At 45.4% G+C, this 22492-nt stretch overlaps 1 protein-coding gene and 2 long non-coding RNA genes across 3 annotated transcripts in view; all 3 read left to right on the top strand.

Annotated features, from left to right (window-relative positions):
• LOC145425217 (uncharacterized) overlaps positions 1-22492 on the top strand; it is a 300454-nt gene that overhangs the window by 247393 nt on the left and 30569 nt on the right. The gene's annotated exons all lie outside the window — the stretch shown is intronic.
• LOC113011591 (uncharacterized) overlaps positions 1-22492 on the top strand; it is a 207167-nt gene that overhangs the window by 172662 nt on the left and 12013 nt on the right. The window lies entirely within an intron of this gene.
• LOC145426052 (uncharacterized) lies at positions 7949-8290 on the top strand. Its single transcript, XR_013906826.1, has 2 exons — positions 7949-8061; positions 8222-8290. It is a non-coding gene; the product is annotated as an uncharacterized LOC145426052 (long non-coding RNA).

Below are 22492 nucleotides of genomic sequence, written 5' to 3'. Positions count from 1 at the left end.
TTACTAGTTACTTCTCTCAAAAGTAACTCAGTTACTTCAAGTTACTCGTTACTTTCAAAGTAACTAGTTACTAGGGAAAGTAACTTTGGTTTTACTCAGAATTCTCTTGTTAATGTGTTTCTTCCATAACTTTGCCAGTCTTCTAGCTTGCTTACTTGCCACAAGTGCACTGTGCCACCTACCAATAGAAAGGAAAAGATAATGGGCATATTTCCACGAGAGAAATCCCACGCCTGGACCGTCATTGACTGCTGCCATGATTCTAGCCTACGTCACAGCGTCATGTGCGCCTTTTACATCCAACACAAAAACTGCAGTCGTGGTGCTTTCGATTGTACTCAGAACTCGGAAATTCTGCCTTCTGAATAGGAAGATGTAGGTAACACCAGACTGCAGATGAGCTGCATACAGGGCTGGACTGGGACAGAAAATTGGCCCGGGCATTTTGACTAGAGACTGGCCCACCATTATAGGAAAAATCATAAAGCCTTTGAATGAAAATAAACGCTGTTGTGACAGTGATGTACACTGTTTTGATGGTATATATGCATCAATCTATCAATCGTTTGTTGTAAGATTCAGATAATTATTTTTTAAAAGCTAGACATTTTAAATGAGAATAAAAAGAAAAGTATTTCTTTGAGCCCACCTCTCCCTGTTAATGCCCTACATGCCCCCTGGCAACACTTTGAGATCCGCACCTGCACAGTTACCAGCTGTCAGCTACCTAAAAAAGGATCCTGGGGTTATTTGTCTCTCAGAAACAGTTCATAACTTCCCTTCAACTCATTCATGTCACCTAAAAGGTAAACCTGTTTCTGTCATGGTCCTGGGCCATGTTGGCCCAGTGTTCTTAGTTTTCTTGTATGTTTGTATTATGTTCCTTATTTAGGCCATGTTTCCTGAGTTGCCCTGCTGTGTTGTTCCCTAAGTGTTTTCCCTTCATGGCTTTTACCCCCTGTGTGCCCATCTGTGTATCTGTGAGCCCTCGTCTCTCCTTATGTTTTATTCCATGTTTCCCCTGCCCGTTATGTCTAAGTTCTCCCCGTGCTCTCTCTCCCCCCCCTGTGTGCCCTCTGTGTATTTATGAGCCCTCGTCTCCCTTTGTGGTTGTTTCATGTTTCCCCAGCCCGTTATGTCTGTGTTTTCCCCGTGCTCTCTCTCCTCCTGTCTGAACCTCTGTGCACTTCCTGTTTACTTTGTGACTCTCACGCCTGTACATGTCATGTTCAGTTCACCCCGCCCTGTCTCGTTATGATTATCAGTGTCACCTGTGTTCCCCGTGTGTTCCCACTTTCCTCGTTAACCCTCTGTGTATTTCTGTCTGTGTCTCCCTCTGCTCGGCGTCGCGATCTCCCTCATGCTGTGTGTGATTCTCCCCGTGGTTCCTGGTTTACTTTATGTTTAGCTTTCCCAGTTTAGTTTAGTACTGTTTTTGTGTTTCACCTTTTGCCAGCATTAAAGCTGTGTTTTTGAGTTTACGTTTTGTCTCTGTGAGTTTGCGTTTGGGTCCTCTCCTGCCTGCCACACAGCTGTATCATGACAGAAGATCGCGAACACGACATGGACCCAGCAGCTCACAACCCCTCCGCTGAGCTCCGTGAGGATCTAATTTACACGGTGGAATATCACTGTCAGGAGTGGGAGGCGCCGCTAGAGGATGAATACCGGGAGACCGTAGCCGTCCGTCTACAGCGGATGGTGTCCGGACTCCCGTGGCTATTCGGTGTGCTCCGCCCCCACATCCAGGACTTCCTCGTCTCCACAGTAGGCATCCGCCCGGAGCAGCCGCTCCAGTATGAAGAGTCGGAGGATGTTCAGCCCGGTTCGCTGGAGGATTCGCGGCCCGGCTCATCTCCTCCCCCTTCTCGGCGAAAACGGCGTTCACGTCGCCGTCGCGCCAGTACTGTTGAGCGGGCTGCACCCGTGGGAGAGAGTGACTGTGCGTCACACTCACACCCCAAGTTTTCTGATCCCGGACTTCATGACTTTTCCACCACTGTGAGTAACTCTGTTTCGCCCGTCATTGTGTTTCCTGAATCGGATAACCCCGTCACTGTGTGTTTGGACTCCAGAGACACTATACAGCGAGGCACCTCAGTGTCAGATCATTCACCGGTTGCTCTCGCTAGTAACCTTTGTGTTTTTGAGCCCTCTGATTTGGGAAATGCTCACAGTATTTTCTTTGATTTAGCTGATATGACTGTGTCACCTGTAGAGTTAGCTGAACCTAAGATTGTTATTTCACACCAGACTCTCCTACATACTGCTACCAGTATTGTAGACCCGCAGAACTGTTTTACTCAGCCTTTGGATTCTGAGGTTTCCCAGTCTGAGCTCAGCCACACACCATCAGTATCACCAGCTCTTGTATCTGTGACTCCCAGTGTTGCTCCTTCAGTTTCTCAGGCTGTGGTTTTTCCTGCGCCACAACTTGAAAGTGCTAACTCGGACGCTACCTGTGTAAACTCACCTTCTCTCGTGCCTGCTAAGCAAGAGACTGTTTCTGTTTTTCCTCGTGGACTCCTTGAAACTGTGTATGCAAGGCCTGCTAAGGTTAAGAGCCGCAGGATTTCATCTGCTATACATAGACTGGCAAATGATTTTGGTTTGAGCACTGCAGAACTATTTGCACAGGTTAAATTTTCTGTTCCACACTCATGTCAGTTTAACTCTTTGCGCCATGCTTTTTGGCCAGGTTTCATGGACTCTGTGTGCACTATGTCTCGGACTACATCCTGTACGTCTGTATGTAGTGTTGTCTCACGTCCAGATTATCCTGACGCTGCTTGTGTGAGTTCTCCTGTACCTGTGGCTGTACCTAAACTCACTCTTTCCAAAACTGCTAATTATGACACGGACAACTTAAGTACAGCAGAGTTGCTAGAACCAGCCCACCATAAGTCTCTGTTTGCTGACACTGTGTTTGGCTCCAACTTAGTTCACCCAGTGACTGTTACTGTTCCTGTGCTTCGCTCTCCACCTCCAGTTCCTGTAACCAGGACAGCGCAGGCCCAGCTTTCCCTTGTTCCCGTATCAGTTCCTCGGGAGAGGGTGGCTGAGGTCCAGCTGGTCCCTGCTTCTGTCCCCAGTCTGGCAAAGGCTCCGTTCATCCCGGCACCCGTACCTGCTCCTCGGGTGGGGTTGATGGACACCCAGCCTTTGCCTGCTCCTGTTCCGGTTCCCCGGGTGAGGTCAGCTGTGACCCTGCCGACTCCTGCACCCGTCTCAGTTCCTCGGGTGGGAGCGACAGAGGTCCAGCTAGCTCCTGCACCTACACCGGCCCCCAGGGTAAAGGCAGCCAGAGCCCAGCTCGTCCCTACACCCGTATCTGTTTCTCGGGTGGGGATGGCTGGTGTTCGGCCAGGCCCAGCACCCATCCCTGTACCTCTGAGGAGAGCAGCCAAGAGTCAGTCACCTGTTCAGTCACCAGTTCAACTACCTGCTGTTCCACCATCACTACAACCACAACTACAACTTGCACTTCTGGCCTCAGCACAGTCATTAGCTCAGTTAATCGCTCAGCAACCCATTCAGACAATGCCAATCTCAGCTGGAAGCCTTTGTGAGCTTTCTCCGCCAGCTGAGGACTGCGTGGTGCTGACAAACTTCGGACAGACTGTTTGCCCTGCACAGCCCCAGCCGTTGCATCCTAAGCCGACTGCGTGCCCTGTGCAGCTACAGTTAGCGTCCCCTCAGCCAGAAGTCTCTGCGCCTGCTGGCTCTGCATCTGTCTCCGCTGGGGGTTCGGGAGAACCCCTCCAGCCGCTCCTCGTCTCCGCTGGGGGTTCGGGAGAACCCCTCCAGCCGCTCCTCGTCTCCGCTGGCGGCTCTGCTCAGCCCGGCCAGCACCTCCTCGTCTGCGCTGGGGGTTCAGGGGAACCTCTCCAGCCGCTCCTCGTCTCCGCTGGCGGCTCAGGGGAACCTCTCCAGCCGCTCCTCGTCTCCGCTGGCGGCTCAGGTCAGCCCGGCCAGCCACCAGCTGCTTCACCGGCAGCCTCGTCCACGCCTGGTCCGGCTTCAGCATCGCCCTCGTCTGGTCCGGCCTCTGCAGCTCCGCCCTCGTCTGGTCCGGCCTCTGCAGCTTCGCCCTCGTCTGGTCCGGCCTCTGCAGCTTCGTCCTCGTCTGGTCCGGCCTCCGAGTCTTCGTCCTCGTCTGGTCCTGTGTCCACCGGGTCTCAGCCAGTGCGCCTGACACTGATGCGCCGCCGCTGCCTTCCGCTCGGCCGGCCCCCTGAACTGCTCCGTCGTCCCCCTCGCCGCCGCTGCCTTCCGTGCGGCCGGCCTCCGGACCAGCTCTGTCGCCTGTGCCACCCACCTGGTCGGCCCCCCGACCGTGTGACCCATGAACTCTTGTGCCTGTGGGCTCTGGGTCGGCCCCCTGAACTTTATTTGGACTGTGGTCATGTGCTCCTGTGTCTTCTGTTGTTTGTTTTGTTTTTTTTCCCGTTCTGGTCCCTCCGTCCTGGTCCCCCGCCTCCCGCCCTGGGTGGGGTGTTTTCTGTTTTGTTTTGTTTCTCGGGTTTGGGCTGTCGGGAGCCAGCCCTTGAGGGGGGGTACTGTCATGGTCCTGGGCCATGTTGGCCCAGTGTTCTTAGTTTTCTTGTATGTTTGTATTATGTTCCTTATTTAGGCCATGTTTCCTGAGTTGCCCTGCTGTGTTGTTCCCTAAGTGTTTTCCCTTCATGGCTTTTACCCCCTGTGTGCCCATCTGTGTATCTGTGAGCCCTCGTCTCTCCTTATGTTTTATTCCATGTTTCCCCTGCCCGTTATGTCTGTGTTTTCCCCGTGCTCTCTCTCCTCCTGTCTGAACCTCTGTGCACTTCCTGTTTACTTTGTGACTCTCACGCCTGTACATGTCATGTTCAGTTCACCCCGCCCTGTCTCGTTATGATTATCAGTGTCACCTGTGTTCCCCGTGTGTTCCCACTTTCCTCGTTAACCCTCTGTGTATTTCTGTCTGTGTCTCCCTCTGCTCGGCGTCGCGATCTCCCTCATGCTGTGTGTGATTCTCCCCGTGGTTCCTGGTTTACTTTATGTTTAGCTTTCCCAGTTTAGTTTAGTACTGTTTTTGTGTTTCACCTTTTGCCAGCATTAAAGCTGTGTTTTTGAGTTTACGTTTTGTCTCCGTGAGTTTGCGTTTGGGTCCTCTCCTGCCTGCCACACAGCTGTATCATGACAGTTTCTCCATCACAGCTCTGATGATCCAGTAAGGACATCTCCTGGTTTCATCTTCATGTTTCCCTCTCACCAGATAACCAAACCATATCATGACCAGCAGCTTTTTTGCAGCTGTGGCTCCAGCAAACATCAGCTGATACTAGAAATTAATATTAAATAAATTCTAACAACAGCTGATCAAGCTTAAACGTGCTCCTGTTGTTTAGCGCGACATCCGCTGGTTTCCTGTTTCGGCGCAAAGTGAGCGATAAACAAACAAGAGAGCCGATCAGCTGATCATTGATCAGTTTTCATGACTGAAGTAGAAACGGGAGAGGGAGGGGAGAATGAAAGAAGAAGAGGCAGCTGTGCAGCAAAGACACAGAATAATTTAATTACGGGACAAACTGTTCCTTTTCACCTCAATAAGAAACGCGTAATATTTTCTCTGAATACCAGACGGGACGGTTGGCAACTCTAATAACTTATGAACAAAATAAAGTTCAACATCATTAACTTCATAGCACCACCCAGCTGTATTGAAACTCTGTCATGCTAGCTAGCATGCAGTACGGAAAAAGTCAGCATGACGAAAATAAACTCCACCTAAACTTGGTTCATATCTGACCCAGAGAGACTGCAGGTCATAACTTCTTACCTGAAGTTCAGTTCACACTTGGACCGGCGGCCGCCTCGGGTCTCTTTTCCTTCTGTGTCCCTTTTCCTTCATCCACCTGCTGGCCTCCACCACTTGCTAATGTTACTGAATCTGTGGAAGCTCCGCGATAGCCACCACACGAAGTAACGAGTAACGACCCTATCTAAATCCCAGTAACGAGTAATGCGTTCCTGATTTTGGCATAATAACTAGTTACCGTGCTCGTTACCACAATAATAACGTAGTTACTGTAACGCGTTACTTAATAACGCGTTAGTCCCAACACTGCTTATCACATATGTTTTTGGACAGAGGGAAGAAGAAGAAGCCAGCGTATCAAGAGAAAACATGGCTGCTTCACAGAGTAAGGCCCCAGCAGAGCAGTGGAGCACAGAGCACCTTTGTTTTTATAGACGGCAATTTCATTTTTATCAGTGTAGGAGGAACATAGGCATGCACACATGCACACGAAGGTGACATGATGTCCAGTAATAGAAATAGTTTCACGTGACTGTATACCAGAGATTATTGGTGTCTGTAAGGCATTTCAATGTGCACCATTGTGTAACCAAGGGCTGAAGAAGATCACTAACTTGTAAATTTGGTTGTGAATGAAGCTGTTGAAACTGTGGAAAACCCCAAGGACAAAAAAAGTACATAATGGGAAGTTGACACTAAAAGTGATCTGTTAGGTAAGTTTCTCGTACAACTAAACCCGCTTGTACAGATTTAATAACCTACCTTCTTTGAGTCATTTTCCTAAATGTGCTACTGCATGGTAGCCAACACTGGTAAACTACAGAGACACCTAATGCTAATTACTACTAAGTGGTCAGATTAGTTATGACAGAAGCAGAGATGAGGAAACATAGTCAACATTTTTCCGACACTGCTGTTACGTAATAATAACCATGTCTTCAGTATTAAAACTAGATTAATGTTTGTCCCAGTGAAGGTCCTAAATATTCAGAGAGTAAGGCCAAATGACATGTATGTGGTCATTTAGGCTGGAAGACTTTTGTGTAACTTTAGTATGTAGATTTGTTTCATTTCACAAACTTATTTAATTTAGTGTTACAGAAACTTCACACTGTCATTTTCTAGCCTAATATTGTAGTTATTTTGGACCATTATAACTTTACATTTCTACAACCTTCAGCTGCTTAATTTTGTTTCTTCTTTTTAAATTCATTAAAGATGGGGTATAATAATTCCACCCTGGAAAAAGAAAAATGTAAAGAAATCATTAAAAACTCCAAATTACTACGATATTCATGCCCATTCATGCTGATGAGTTTAAATTTCAGACCACAACCATACCTCTTTGTCATGATTGTTGTCATGTTGTCATGTTTTGGAAAGCAGGACCCAATTGCAGGACCTTATGAGTTGGCAACAATGAGCTTATTTACAGTCAAATATAGAACAAGCAGTGCAAACAGTCCACGGTGTGTTATTTCCTTCCTTGACGATTTCCCAGAGCTCCCATGCACTGAATCCTTCCTGTGGTCCTTGGTGACCAACACTTTGAGAACAGATTCGCCTTGGAGTGCTGCAGTTACTGACTGTGTCCCCCAACAACCCAGCATTGACTGAAGCTCAGCCACTCAGTTTTGTGGTTCAGTGTTTAATGTTTAAACTGTTTATGGCTGCAGAGACGCCCACAGTCAGGCTGTTGTTGTGGAAGTTTTCCATTAAACAAAGCCTGAAGATGAGCGGTGAGCGGTAGCTAACATTCTTTAATCAAACGCAAAGAAAAACCCAGCTTGTCAAGAGCCTGCATGATCGCAGGGCAGACAGGCAGCAGAGTCTCACCAGCCTAGCATGGCTCTCAGTTAAATACCTCCTTCAGAAACAAAAGGCAGTACACAGCTGTTTCACACCTTAAGCTTCACACTCCCTTGCTACCTCCCAGAGTCCTCGAAGAGACAAAAGACTCTTCCTGTGGAGTCGTCTGCTTCCCCCAACTTCCTTACTAGACCCCCACCATCTGTCTAACTGTATGAGTGTGAGACATGTTAAAATTTAGTAGCTGTTCTGCCTTTTATAACTTAAATGGGATATTATAGTTGTAAACTAGCCTAGAGCTCCCTCTAGTGGCTGCTTTGGGTTCGGTTACTTTGGGAAAGGAAAAAATGAGAACGTGAAGAAGAAATAAAAGATGGCGGAAAGTGATACCGTAATGTTATCGTTCTAAGCTGATACGGACCTTAAAATGTTGTTGCCTTGGACAAGATATGTCTGTAAGTATGAGTGTCGATAAAATAATTATTATCTTTTGTTTTGTGTAAAAATGGTACGATAATTTGTACATTTGAAAGTTTTATCTTGTTAGCTTGCAGTAAGAGTGTAAGAAGCTAGTTTACAATGTTAGTTAGCTAATACGGTATTTTGTACTTTCAGTTTTACGATGGTCAAAGAGAAGGCAATGGTCAGAGGCCATTCTTCAATAAATCAGCGCAAAAAGGAAAATAAGTCTGGTTATTGGAGCATCGTTATCTCGCTGTCTAGCTGGTGAAACTAAGAGACTCAGGGCGAGGACAGCATAGTAAAAAGACATTAGCGCAGCGGGCACAACCACGAGGAGCTATTTTCAGCACATCAGTTATGAGTCTACGGTCAGGAAAGCAATATCAACTGGATCTTCCAGAAGAGGAAGAAACACCAGACCAAAGAGAAACAAAACAAGTGCACAACGCAGAGGATATGGAGAACAAGGATAATGCAAGCAACGCAGACACACAGGCGGAGTCTAGACGCTCGCGCACGTCCAAGCGTTCATCCACAAGTTCTGCAGCACTTAAAGCACGAGCAAAAGCAGAGGCTGCACGTGCACAGCTGGCGTATTCAGAAAGAGAAGCAGCTATAATGAAACAAAAAACTGAACTTGAGGGTAATTTACATGTTTTGAGCTGTCAAAAGGCTGTTGCAGTTGCAGAAGCAGAGGTTGCAGTTTATGAAGAAGAGGAGGAGGGACTCTCAAAAAGTGAACTGCGCTATCCATTGGTGGGACCACCCGCCAGTCCAAAGCAACGCACAGCAGAGTATGTACAAAAACACTCAGATATTTGCCTTGAAGGATTCAAATTAAAAGTAGATCCACTTGCCTGTCACAAAGCTGCACGTGAACAATGCGAAATGGCTATGAATGCAGATATAGACAATGACTGCTCACACAGTGCTCAAAAGGCTAATGTTAAAGTGGAACTCCAAACACAACAGAGAGAGAGACTGGATTCCCCCAAACCTTATCCGTACAACACTCTTCAAACATCAACAGAGACACAGGGTGTCCAGGATATTACAAGGTACCTGACACGGAGGGAAATGTTAAGTACTGGACTTTTGCAGTTTGATGACCACCCAGAAAACTACTGGGCGTGGAAGGCATCATTTCAAAGTGCTATTAAAGACTTGCACGTTACAGCTCAAGAGGAGCTAGATTTAATGGTCAAATGGCTTGGAGTTGAGTCTGGTCACCAGGCCAAAAGAATTCGAGCAGTCCATGTCTTTAATCCAGCTGCAGCTCTCAACCTTGTGTGGCAAAGACTCGAGGAATGTTATGGATCTCCAGAAGTGGTAGAAAATGCACTGTTAAAAAAGATTGAACAGTTTCCCAAACTAAACAACAGAGACAACACAAAGTTAAGAGAGCTGGGTGACGTTCTGCAGGAAATAGAATGTGCAAAAGATGGAGGATATCTACCAGGCCTCTCATATTTGGACACAGCTCGCGGAGTCAACCCCATTGTGGAAAAGTTACCATATGGACTGCAGGAAAAATGGATTGCAACAGGAGCAAAGTACAAAGAAGAACATAAAGTTGTTTTCCCCCCTTTCAGTGTCTTTTCAAAGTTTGTAAGACAACAAGCCAAAATAAGAAACGACCCAAGCTTTGTCATCACACCTCCTGCCGACACAAGCTTCAAGAAGGAGAAAAGCTTCAGAGGCAGTAACAGGCAAGTGATTAGTGTACACAAAACGGACATTCCTACAGACACTAGTTCACCTCAAAATAGTTACAGCAAGCCTATAGAAAGCCCTGACAAGGTATGCCCAATCCATAAGAAGCCTCACCCTCTTAAAAGGTGCAAGAGTTTTAGAGCAAAGCCCATAGATGAGCGCAAGTCATTTTTAAAAGAGAACAGAATCTGTTTTGAATGCTGTGGCTCTACTCAACATTTAGCAAGGGACTGCAGGGCTCAAATAAAATGCATGGACTGTGGTAGCGACAGGCATTTAGCAGTGCTACATCCAGGTCCACCCCCTGCTCCAGCTGAGAGCTCTGGAGCTGATAAAGATGATGGCGGGGAGACACAGGATAATGCAAATGCCTCAGTTGTTTCCAAATGCACAGAAGTCTGTGGTGATGAAGATAGCCCACATTCATGCTCAAAAATAAGTCCTGTGTTAGTCTATCCAGAAGGCGAAAAAGAACAGGCTAGAAAGATGTATGCAGTGCTTGATGAACAAAGTAACAAGTCACTAGCTAAGTCGCAGTTTTTTGAGCTCTTTAATATTAAGACACGCTCCGAGACTTACAAGCTCAGAACATGCTCAGGACTGTCAGATAATGTCGGCAGAACAGCAGTAAACTTCATGATTGAGTCAATGGATGGTAAAGTAAAGCTCCCACTCCCAAACCTGATTGAATGTGACATGATTCCAGACGACAGGAGAGAGATTCCCTCTCCACAAGTGTCCATGAAGTTCTCACACTTACAGAAGATAGCTGAAAAAGTACCTCCTGTAGAAGAACAAGTACCTATTCTGTTGCTTTTGGGAAGAGACATTATACAGGTACACAAAGTCAGAGAGAGAATCAATGGGCCACACAATACACCTTACGCGCAGCGTTTGGATTTAGGCTGGGTTATAGTTGGAGAAGCCTGCATGGGGAAGACGCATAAGCCCCCTAGTGTGAGTGTTCTCAAAACACATATTCTTCAGAATGGCCGTGCTTCTTACCTCTGCCCATGTCCTAACACGTTTCAAATCAAACACCAGTTAAACACCACACCTAACCCCAAAAAGGACAGGGGAAACACAAACACCAATCAACTGGGAGAAACTGTTTTTGACAGGACAAAAGATGATGACAAACCAGCACTGTCAGTAGAGGACAAAGACTTCATTGACATCATGGAGAAGGAGGTGTATCAAAATGAATGTAACAGCTGGGTGGCGCCTTTGCCATTCCGCTCTCCAAGACCAGAGCTTCCGAGTAACAGAGAGCAAGCATTCAAGCGCCTCCAATCTCTCAGAAAGACATTGGACCGGAACCCTGAAATGAAAAGACAATATATCGAATTCATTCAAAACATTCTGGACAATGACCATGCAGAAGTCGCTCCACCTTTGGACTCAAACAAAGAACACTGGTACTTGCCATCCTTCGGTGTGTACCACCCACAAAAACCTAATCAGCTGAGAGTAGTCTTTGACTCAAGTGCAGAATTTGAAGGACAGTCCCTTAACAAAGTCTTATTAAGTGGACCTGACCTAAATAACACACTACTAGGTGTCCTTATGCGTTTTAGGAAAGAGCCTGTAGCATTTTCAGCTGATGTGCAACAAATGTTTTATTGTTTTGAAGTGAGAGAGGATCATAGGGATTATCTGAGATTCCTTTGGTATAAAGACAATGATCCCGACCAAGGTATTTGTGACTATAGAATGAGGGTTCATGTTTTTGGGAATAGCCCTTCCCCAGCTGTGGCTATTTATTGTATGAGGCGTGCTGCAGTCGAGGGAGAAGAAAAGCACGGACATGATGCAAAGCAGTTTGTAATGAGACATTTTTACGTTGATGATGGTCTCGCATCCACAGCAACAGTGGAAGAAGCTGTTGAGACACTCACAAGCGCTCAAAAGATGCTGGCACAGTCAAACTTAAGGCTACATAAAATAGCCTCTAATGACCACAAAGTAGTGGAAGCGTTTCCTGCTGCCGAGAGAGCCAAGGATCTAAAAGACTTGGATTTAGAGTTGGACGACATACCCCTGCAAAGGAGCTTGGGGGTACTGTGGAATCTTAAAGAGGACTGTTTTACCTTTCACGTCACCACCGAACAAAAGCCGTTCACCAGGAGAGGTGTCTTGGCCACTGTTAACAGTCTGTATGACCCGCTGGGTTTCGTGTCACCCATCACAATGCAGGGAAAAGCTCTTCTCCGTGAATTGACCTCAAAGCAAAAGGACTGGGATGAATCACTTCCTGCAGAAAGAGAAGATGAATGGAGCAGATGGAGAAGCTCATTGAAGGATCTTGAGCGGCTTCAGATACCGAGGTGCTACCTCTCGTCCTCCCAGGCCATTGCTGTGAAAAAAGAACTGTGCATATTTTCAGATGCCTCCACCATGGCCATAGGAGCAGTGGCATATCTGAGAGCTATTGATGGTGAAGGTCAGTGGCACACAGGTTTCATCATGGGCAAGTCCAAAGTAGCCCCAAGACCCGCCCACACTGTTCCTAGATTGGAGTTATGTGCAGCAGTGTTAGCTGTAGAGATGTACGAACTCATTAGAGATGAGATTGACATTGAAGTAGACACTGTCAGATTTTTCACAGACAGTAAAATTGTTCTTGGTTACATACACAACAACACAAAGAGGTTCTACACTTACGTGGCTAACCGAGTGATTAGAATCAGAAAGACTACACATCCAGCACAGTGGTTTTACATAGCCACTAGTGACAATCCAGCAGACACAGCCACTAGACCAATTGCAGCTTCTGCATTGGCTTCTACAAACTGGTTTAGTGGTCCTTCCTTTTTGACACAACACGACATGGAGAAGTCTCACTGTGATCGTTTCACACTGATCGATCCTGACACAGATGCAGAGATCAGACCTGATATAACAAGTTTTGTTACCAAAGCCTCAGTAACACAGCTAGAGCCATGCCATTTTGAAAGATTCTCTCATTGGATGAGATTGTGTCACACTATTGCATCACTAAAGCGTGTGGCAGTATCATTCAAGAAAACAAACACAGAAGGTAGAGGCTGGAAGTGTTTCAGTGAAACTAACACCACAGATGAAGTGTCTAAAGCAGCAAAGTTCATCATTCACACAGTACAAAGTGAAACATTCAAAGAAGAGTACAGATGCATAAAAGAAAATCTGCCACTTCCAAAACAAAGCTGTCTTCAAAGGTTAAATCCAGTTATTGATGAAGATGGGCTCCTCAGACTAGGAGGTCGATTGGCACCTGCTAACCTAACAAAAGATGAGAAACATCCACTCATTATCCCAAATGCTCATCATATAGCCATCCTTCTTATTAGATACTATCATGAGAAGGTAGCGCATCAGGGGCGTCACCTAACAGAAGGAGCGCTCAGAGGTGCTGGATTTTGGGTTATTGGCAGTAAACGGCTCGTCTCTTCTGTTATTTACAAGTGTGTTCTTTGTCGAAAGCTTCGAGGACGACTTCAGACCCAAAAGATGGCAGATTTACCTGTGGACAGGCTGACACCAATGCCACCGTTCACTAGTGTAGGACTGGATGTCTTTGGACCCTGGACGGTCACCACACGTCGCACCAGAGGAGGGAGTGCAGACAGTAAACGCTGGGCTGTGCTTTTCACCTGCATGTCCACGAGAGCTGTGCACATTGAGCTCATTGAAACAATGTCAACATCCAGCTTCATCAATGCGCTAAGGAGATTTTTCTGCATCCGTGGACCTGCTCAAATACTCAGATCTGATAGAGGTACAAATTTTGTTGGAGCATGCAATGAGTTGCAAATTGATCACAAGGACACAGAACTAAACTCATACCTGCAAGAGAAAGGATGCACATGGCTGTTTAATCCCCCACACTCGTCACACATGGGTGGCTCGTGGGAGAGACTTATTGGAGTAGCAAGGCGCATCCTAGATGGTATTCTGTTGAAAGCCGTACATGTCCAACTAACGCATGAAGTGTTAAGTACATTCATGGCAGAAGTAATGGCAATAATGAATGCAAGACCACTTGTACCAGTCTCAACAGATCCAGACAAACCAAACCTTCTCACTCCAGCAATGCTCCTTACACAAAAGGTCAATGCATTATCTGCACCAACAGGAAGCTTTGGACCGCCAGACCTCTACTCAAAGCAATGGAAGCAAGTACAGTGTTTGGCAGACTCTTTTTGGAAACAGTGGAAAAGTGAATATCTTTCAACACTACAGCAAAGGAGAAAATGGACTGATGATAAAACAAACATAAAAGTTGGTGATGTTGTGTTATTAAAAGATGCTCTCGCACACAGAAATGACTGGTCCATGGGAAAAGTTGTAAGAACATTTGAGAGCAAGGACAATAAGGTTCGAAAAGCAGAAGTAAAGACTGTGAAACATGGAAATGAAAAAGTGTTTTTGAGACCCATCACTGATATGGTTTTGCTTTTATCAAGTGATAAATAAGTGTTTGAAATAGCCCTAAACTGTTCAAAATGTTTATTAGAAAAGTTTGTTCTAGTGGCACAATTATATTGTACCAGGCGGGGAGTGTTCTGCCTTTTATAACTTAAATGGGATATTATAGTTGTAAACTAGCCTAGAGCTCCCTCTAGTGGCTGCTTTGGGTTCGGTTACTTTGGGAAAGGAAAAAATGAGAACGTGAAGAAGAAATAAAAGATGGCGGAAAGTGATACCGTAATGTTATCGTTCTAAGCTGATACGGACCTTAAAATGTTGTTGCCTTGGACAAGATATGTCTGTAAGTATGAGTGTCGATAAAATAATTATTATCTTTTGTTTTGTGTAAAAATGGTACGATAATTTGTACATTTGAAAGTTTTATCTTGTTAGCTTGCAGTAAGAGTGTAAGAAGCTAGTTTACAATGTTAGTTAGCTAATACGGTATTTTGTACTTTCAGTTTTACGATGGTCAAAGAGAAGGCAATGGTCAGAGGCCATTCTTCAATAAATCAGCGCAAAAAGGAAAATAAGTCTGGTTATTGGAGCATCGTTATCTCGCTGTCTAGCTGGTGAAACTAAGAGACTCAGGGCGAGGACAGCATAGTAGCACCAAGGCATCATACAATAAAATAATGTGATTAATACATAAATAAAAGAAATTCCAATACACTGTCTACTGTTGAATTGTTATATACAGTGCGGCAGCTGACCTTTGACCTGAGAGCTTCAGACTCATTGCTGGTGTGAAGTGTTTAATGCTTATCTATTGAATTTTGCAGACACACCCACATTATCTTATTCGTTCTCAGGGTTGTTTAGAGTGTTGGAGCAGAAACCTGCTGCAGGTTAATTATTGATCAAATTAATATCACATAAGGTGCAGCAGCTGAGCTTTGACCTGTGAGCTTCAGAGTCTTTGCTGGTGTGAAGTGTTTAGTGTGACTTCAGGCTGCAGACACAGAGGACTGATGACGGAGAAGAAGCAGAGGATTTTCTGTTTCTACACAGACCTGGTCCAGACAGCAGAGAGCTGCAGAGTGAAGACGTTCAAGAGAAGATGAAGCAGAGTAAGTTCAACATCCTCTTTGAATCCTGGATCAGGAAGTGAAGCCGGTGAATGTTTGGTGTTTAAATAAGGTTTCTGTCTTTGACTCAGCCTGCTGTCACTCTGTTTCAGAGAGAAAAACAGGTTTCAGATTAACTGGTGTTCCTGCTACTCCAGCACTAAAGGACAGTATAGGTGACCGCGCTGATGTCTGTTCATAATTTACCAAAGCTAATTGATTGATTGATGCCATGCCAGCGCCATCTTACCCTTCGGACCATACATACATTACACCAGGGGTGTCAAACTCAAATACACAGTGGGCCAAAATTCAAAACTGGAACAAAGTCGCGGGCTAACATTAATATTTATTGAAAAAAAAAATCTTCCTCCAGATATAAGAATGAATCTTTTCTTATGGACTCAAATAAGTTTTGCTGGAAAACTGAATATGGAACAAGCAAAGCTTAATACTAAGCAATATATATATTAGCTGTATAATACCAGTAGGCCAGCTCTAATAGTAATTTGGTATGGCTTCGCGGGCCAAATGTAATTAGTCTGCGGGCCAAATGTGGCCCGCCGGCCAGAGTTTGACACCTATGCATTACACAAACATCACATGGGGAAGACAGGTCAGAGAGGTATGACAATGGAAAATGCACAACATGAGGAAAGACGAGGAGAAAAAATAACTCCCCCCAGACTGAGCTCTAATAAACTAACTGAGCACTAATAAATGTTCTTGTTGTCAGAGGTAAACAGAGGTGACAGGAGCAGAAAGTAAGGATTAAATGTATAAATATAAACACTTTAATTTCTGGATTTCTGGGTGGTGACACTGTCTGTGGTTTCGGAGATGTAATCTAGTACAGATGAGGCGTACTGGTCCAGGTCTGTGTGGGTGAACATATTCCACTCTGTGTTTTTAAATCTGTCCTGGAGCACTGCCTCTGTCCCCTCTGGCCACACTTTAATTGTCCTCACAGCAGGTTTCACACGTTGGATGAGTGGTGAATACCTAGGTGTGAGGAACAGGGAGAGATGGTCCGATTGTCCAATGTGGGGGAGGGGTGTGGCTTTGTAGGCTCCAGCCAGGTTGGAATACACATGGTCTAAAGTCTTGTCTCCTCTGGTGTGGCAGGAGACATGTTGGTGGAATCTGGGGAGGACTGTCTTTAAGTTGGTGTGGTTGAAGTCGCCAGCAACAATAAAAGCAGCCTCGGGGTGTTTATTCTGGTGTTTGTTAATGGCTGCAGAAAGTTCTTTCATGGCCAACCTAGCATTAGCGTCGGGGGGTATATACACGGCAGTGAGTATGATCGAAGTAAGTTCTCTGGGGAGATAATAAGGTCTGCATTTGACCATTAAACACTCCGCATTAGGTGAGCAGTGACTCTCAGTAGTAGTGGAGTTCATGCACCAAGCATTGTTAATATAAATGCACAAACCTCCACCTCTGGTAGCAGGATAAGGAGCTCCTCCAAATGCTGATTATGCACTTAACCTGATTTTACTCTTTGATGCATTATATATGATGTTCAGTCAAAAACAATCACTTAAGTTGACTTTATTATTATTATTATTATTATTATTATTATTATTATTATTATTATTATTATTGTCATTATTATTATTTGTGTATTATTCCTAACAAGGCTCCATACTGTAGTGGTTTGCACATTTGATCTGAGGTTATTGTTTCCCTGTAAATTCAACAATGGGCCTCAATGCAAAGCATCAAACAAATATTTTTATTATCAAGTCATTCGATTTACTGGATGAATCATTGCAGCCCTGACAGTGAAGCACACTCATTTTTATTGGTAGTCACCATGTAAGTGCTTTTAACTCTCATTGATAAGTAAAACCTTCAACAGAAACATCTGGAAGCAGTGAGTGAATAACAGGTCTGACAGCAGCAGCAGGGAAAATGCTGTCAGAGTTTAATGTGGAGTCTGTCTGCACTCAAACAGTGAAGAGCAAAGAAAAGTACTGTGATGGTTCTGGGTCCTTTTGACCCAACACTGTGGGTTTCTGTGTTTTGGTGATATTTTGTATTATGGTTTATGTTCTGGTTCATTTACAGTCTTAGTTATGCTGTTTTGTGTTTCTTTTATTTCCTGTTTAGTTCCTTGATTATTAGATTCCCTCTGTGTATCTGTGTGTGTGTCTGTGTTAATGTGCGTTTGTGTGAGTCCTTGTGTTCCATTGTGTTTCCCCAGCCCGTCGTGTCTCTCTTGTCTCCTCTTTCGTTCTCTCGTTTGCCTTTCCTCCACCCCCCTGTCAAGCTCACTTGTCAGTATTGTGTTTCTTTGTTTCCTGTTTTATTGTGAAAGTCTTGCATTCTCGTTCAGTGTGTTTCATCTTGTTTCCCTGGTCTCGTTGTGTCTAATTGGCCTCAGCTGTGTTCCCTGTGTGTTTTCTGTTCCCTCATCATTGTGTTGTGTGTTGAAGCCCTCTGTTTGCTTCTGTCTGTTGTGTTCATCCTTGTTTCTAAAGGCTGTGTTATTCTTTGTGTGTTTCTCTGTGAGTTTAGTTTAGTGTTACTTTTTCCATTCAGCAAATAAAGCTGTGTTTTATTAGGTTAACGTCCCACCTATGAGTGACTAAACAGTGAATCTGTGTGCAGTTCTCTCAAACTCAAAGTGTACCAGTGAATGCATCGTGTGTGCTTCACCTTCTGGTGTCATCACGAGTCCAGGCAGACCATCCTCAGAGAAGACAGCGTCTCTTTGTTTCTGTCTGTTAGTATCTGAGTCCAAATCCAAAACTATACTATGATGCACATCTGTGGGCAACAAAACACAAATATGTGACAAAAACCACGAGGCAGCTGTGCAATCTAAAATAATGGGGCTCCATGAGCCTTAAAGTGTTTAGTAAAGCGCTGTGTTGGACTGGTGCTCAAGGCCAGAGTTCAGTTACATCAAGTGTAGCAGAGATTTGTTGCATTTCAGCCGATAAAGCTTTGATTGATTCACTCAGTGTCCAGGGCCCTATTTCAGGAAGCCGGTTTAGTGCAAACTCTGAGTAAGTATACCCTGAGTGAACGAAAACTCTGGTTTTTCGGTTTCACAAAGCGAGTTTAGATTAATTCTGAGTGAGTTACTATGACGACACACTCCGTGAAGCTAACCTGCCCCCTAGCAGGTTTACTTCAACTAACCCTGACGTTCTCCGCCTCTTTGTCGGAAACCTGCAGTGTCAGACATGGCGTGCCCCTTCCTTGAAGAGCCAGTAGATGTTGAAGCCCAAATTCTCCGCAGAGCTCTCCGCCGGGAGAGAGTGATTAGAGCGCGTTTGGACATTTTATCATTTCCTGATGATTTTCTGTGTGAACGTCACCGTTTTTCAGCACAATCTATAATTTATTTGAATAACATCCTCGGGCCTAATATTGCTCATGTGACACATCGCGGACATCTTCTCAGTTCTGTACACATTATTTCTCGCATACCGCCAGAACAGGAGCACAGAGGATGCAGTCTCCATCGCACTGCACTCTGTCCTCTCACACCTGGACAACAACAACACCTACGCCAGAATGCTGTTTATAGACTTCAGTTCAGCGTTCAATACAATCCACCCCTCACAACTCATCAGGAAACTGACAGACCTGGGCATCAGTTCACTCATCTGCAAATGGTTACTGGACTTCCTGACCAACCGCCCCCAACATGTCTGGCTGGATAACCGCTGCTCATCTACCATCACAATGAACACCGGTGTACCACAAGGCTGTGTGATGAGCCCTTTCCTCTACTCCCTCTTCACCCACGACTGCAGACCTGCTGATGGTTCCAACACCATCACTAAGTTTGCAGATGACACCACGGTGATTGGCCTCATCAGTGACAACGATGAGGCCGCCTACAGGGAGGAGGTGGATCGTCTGGCTGAGTGGTGTGACACAAACAACCTGCTGCTTAACACCGAGAAGACCAAGGAGCTCATCGTGGACTACAGGAGGAATGCTGACCCACATCCACCCATCCACATTAAGGGGACGGCTGTGGAGCGTGTGAGCAGCTTCAAGTTCCTGGGAGTCCACAACTCCGAGGATCTCACCTGGATGACCAACTGCTCCAAGCTGGTCAAGAAGGCTCACCAGCGCCTCTTCTTCTTGAGGACTCTGAGGAAGAACCACCTGTCCTCAGACATCCTGGTGAACTTCTATCGCTGCACCATCGAGAGCATCCTGACCAACTGTATAACAGTCTGGTACGGGAACTGCTCTGCCTCGGACCGGAAGGCGTTGCAGAGGGTCGTGAAAACTGCCCAGCGCATCGCCGGAGCACCACTTCCTGCCATAAAAGACATCTACAGGAAGCGGTGTCTGAAAAGGGCTGGGAAAATCATCAAAGACCCCAGTCACCCATCACATGGACTCTTCACCCTCCTGCCCTCTGGGAGGCGCCACAGGAGCCTCCGGACTAAGACCACCAGGTACCGGAACAGCTTCTTCCCCACAGCTGTCAGACTCCTGAACTCTGCCTCCTGACATCTGACCCACGTTAACTTATGGACTCAACATACACACACCCACAATGGACAACTGTACCCTCAAACACACAATAATAACATGGAGTGAACCACCACTCACAACCACTAGCACTTTATATAGCCTCTGTAGAAACTATCTACACCCTCACTTATCTTAACTGCACTACTGTATAGCTCTGTGTAAATAATCATTCTGTACATACGAATGATTATTTATGATGATAGGGCTCCGGGTCCTGACAACATTCCTGGTCGTGTACTGAGAGACTGTGCAGTGGAACTCACTGATGTCTTCACAGACATCTTCAACATATCACTCATCCAGGCTGTCGTCCCCACATGTTTTAAAGCCACCACAATCATTCCGGTTCCAAAAAAGTCATCTCCCTCCTGCTTTAATGACTACCGTCCTGTTGCACTTACTCCCATCCCGATGAAGTGCTTCGAACGACTAGTCATGCAACACATCAAGACTGTCCTGCCCCCCTCCCTGGATCCCTTCCAGTTTGCGTATCGGCCCAACCGCTCAACCGATGATGCCATCTCCACTGCACTCCACTCGGCACTCACACACCTGGACAAAAAAAGACTCATATGTTCGAATGCTGTTCATAGATTTCAGTTCAGCATTCAACACTATAATCCCCCAACAGCTCACTCAAAAACTGGTCCAGCTGGGGCTCAACACCTCACTGTGCAACTGGCTGTTGGATTTCCTCACCGGAAGACCTCAAGCAGTACGGGTTGGCAGTAATACATCCAGCACCATCATTTTAAACACGGGGGCCCCGCAGGGATGTGTGCTGAGCCCCCTCCTCTTCACTCTGCTGACCCATGACTGCACTCCATCATACAGCTCCAACCTCTTCATCAAGTTTGCGGCCGACACAACGGTGGTGGGTCTCATTAGCAACAGGGATGAGACCGACTACAGAAGTGAGGTGAGACGCCTGGCCACGTGGTGTGCTGACAACAATCTCTCTCTGAATGTGGAGAAGACGAAGGAGATTGTTGTGGGCTTCAGGAGAATGCACACCCAACATGCTCCTCTGACCATTGACGGAGCGTCTGTGGAGAGAGTGAGCAGCACCAAGTTCTTGGGTGTGCACATCACAGAGGATCTCTCCTGGACGTACAACACCACAGCACTGGCCAAGAAATCACAGCAGCGTCTCTTCTTTCTCCGCAAACTAAGAAGAGCAGGAGCACCAGCCCCCATCATGTACACTTTCTACAGAGGCACCATCGAGAGCATCCTGTCGAGCTGCATCACTGTGTGGTTTGGAGCCTGCAATGCGTCCTGTCACAGAACCCTCCAACGCATAGTCAGAGCTGCAGAGAAGATCATTGGTGTCTCTCTCCCCTCCCTCCAGGACATTTACAGCACCCGTCTCACTAAAAAAGCCCTTTGCATAGCGGCTGATCCCACGCACCCAATGCAAAGCTTCTTCAAGCTGCTGCCGTCGGGGAGGAGACTGCGGAGTCTCCAGGCCAGGACCAGCAGGCTGAAGGACAGCTTCATCCATCAGGCTGTCAGGAAGCTTAACTCCCTCCCGTTTCTGCCCCCTCTCCCCTCTCTCCTCCATGGTCTCACTGAACTCTGTCACACACACACACACTCTCTGACTCACTCACTGGCCTGCACCAGTTACCAGTCACTTTGTGGAGCATTGGACTGCCACTACCTCATAAGACTTTGTTGTTACACTATCTCTTACCGTACATTACTAAATCTCCATTTGCACTATTTGCCTATTTGCACTACTCTGCCTGGTTTACACTCAATGTCATTTACCCATTATATTGTATATTGTATAGCTTTCTTGTTATATGTAAAATTGTATTGTATTTATTTAAATTTTTACTTTTTAATTATTTTACTTGCATTTTTAATCACTCTTATATTTAAATGTTCATTTGCTATTTTTTCTAGGGATTGAGAGTAACGAAGTTTCTATTCTCTGTATGTCCTGTACATGTGGCAGAATTGACAAATAAAGTTGACTTTGACTTTGACTAATTTTTAACCCTACAACTGTTTACAACTTGCATAGTTCCCATTTCTGTATAGCTGTATATCTCATATTTCTGTAAAGTTATTTATTTCATATTCTGTATAGTTTTTCATATTTATATCCTGTACATAGCTTGTACTCACTACAGCCTGTACATACTTATAGTTATAGCATATTCACAACATACTTCATACCGTGTACATTATAACATACCATAATAGACCCATTTCTGTAATATACTTACATATCTATACTATTGCTAATATATATTGTAATATACCTATATCACTAAAGCACTTCTGGATGGATGCAAACTGCATTTCGTTGCCCTGTACCTGTGCATGTGCAATGACAATAAAGTTGAATTCTATTCTATTCTATTCTATTCTATTTGTATTGCACTTCGGTTTTTTGCAAACGGGAGCTTTCTGTATAATATTGGTGATGCTGAGCACGTTTCCAAGGCTACCGTCTGTCGGGCAGTCAGGAATGTTACAGTTGCACTGAAACGTCTCCTGTACTCGTTTGTGGTGTTCCCCGGTCATAGACCCACAAGATTTATCAAAGAGAGATTCCACAAAATTGCAGATAGCAGGATGAACAAAACTTAATTCATGATGTGGTGATACTTGAACTACTACTTACATTTTACATTTATTTTCACGGTTCCCAGGAGTGATTGGCTGTACAGAT

This window comes from Astatotilapia calliptera, chromosome 3 (genome assembly GCF_964374335.1).
Source record: "Astatotilapia calliptera chromosome 3, fAstCal68.1, whole genome shotgun sequence".
Classification (NCBI taxonomy): domain Eukaryota; kingdom Metazoa; phylum Chordata; class Actinopteri; order Cichliformes; family Cichlidae; genus Astatotilapia; species Astatotilapia calliptera.
This window is presented reverse-complemented; position numbering and strand designations above follow the sequence as displayed.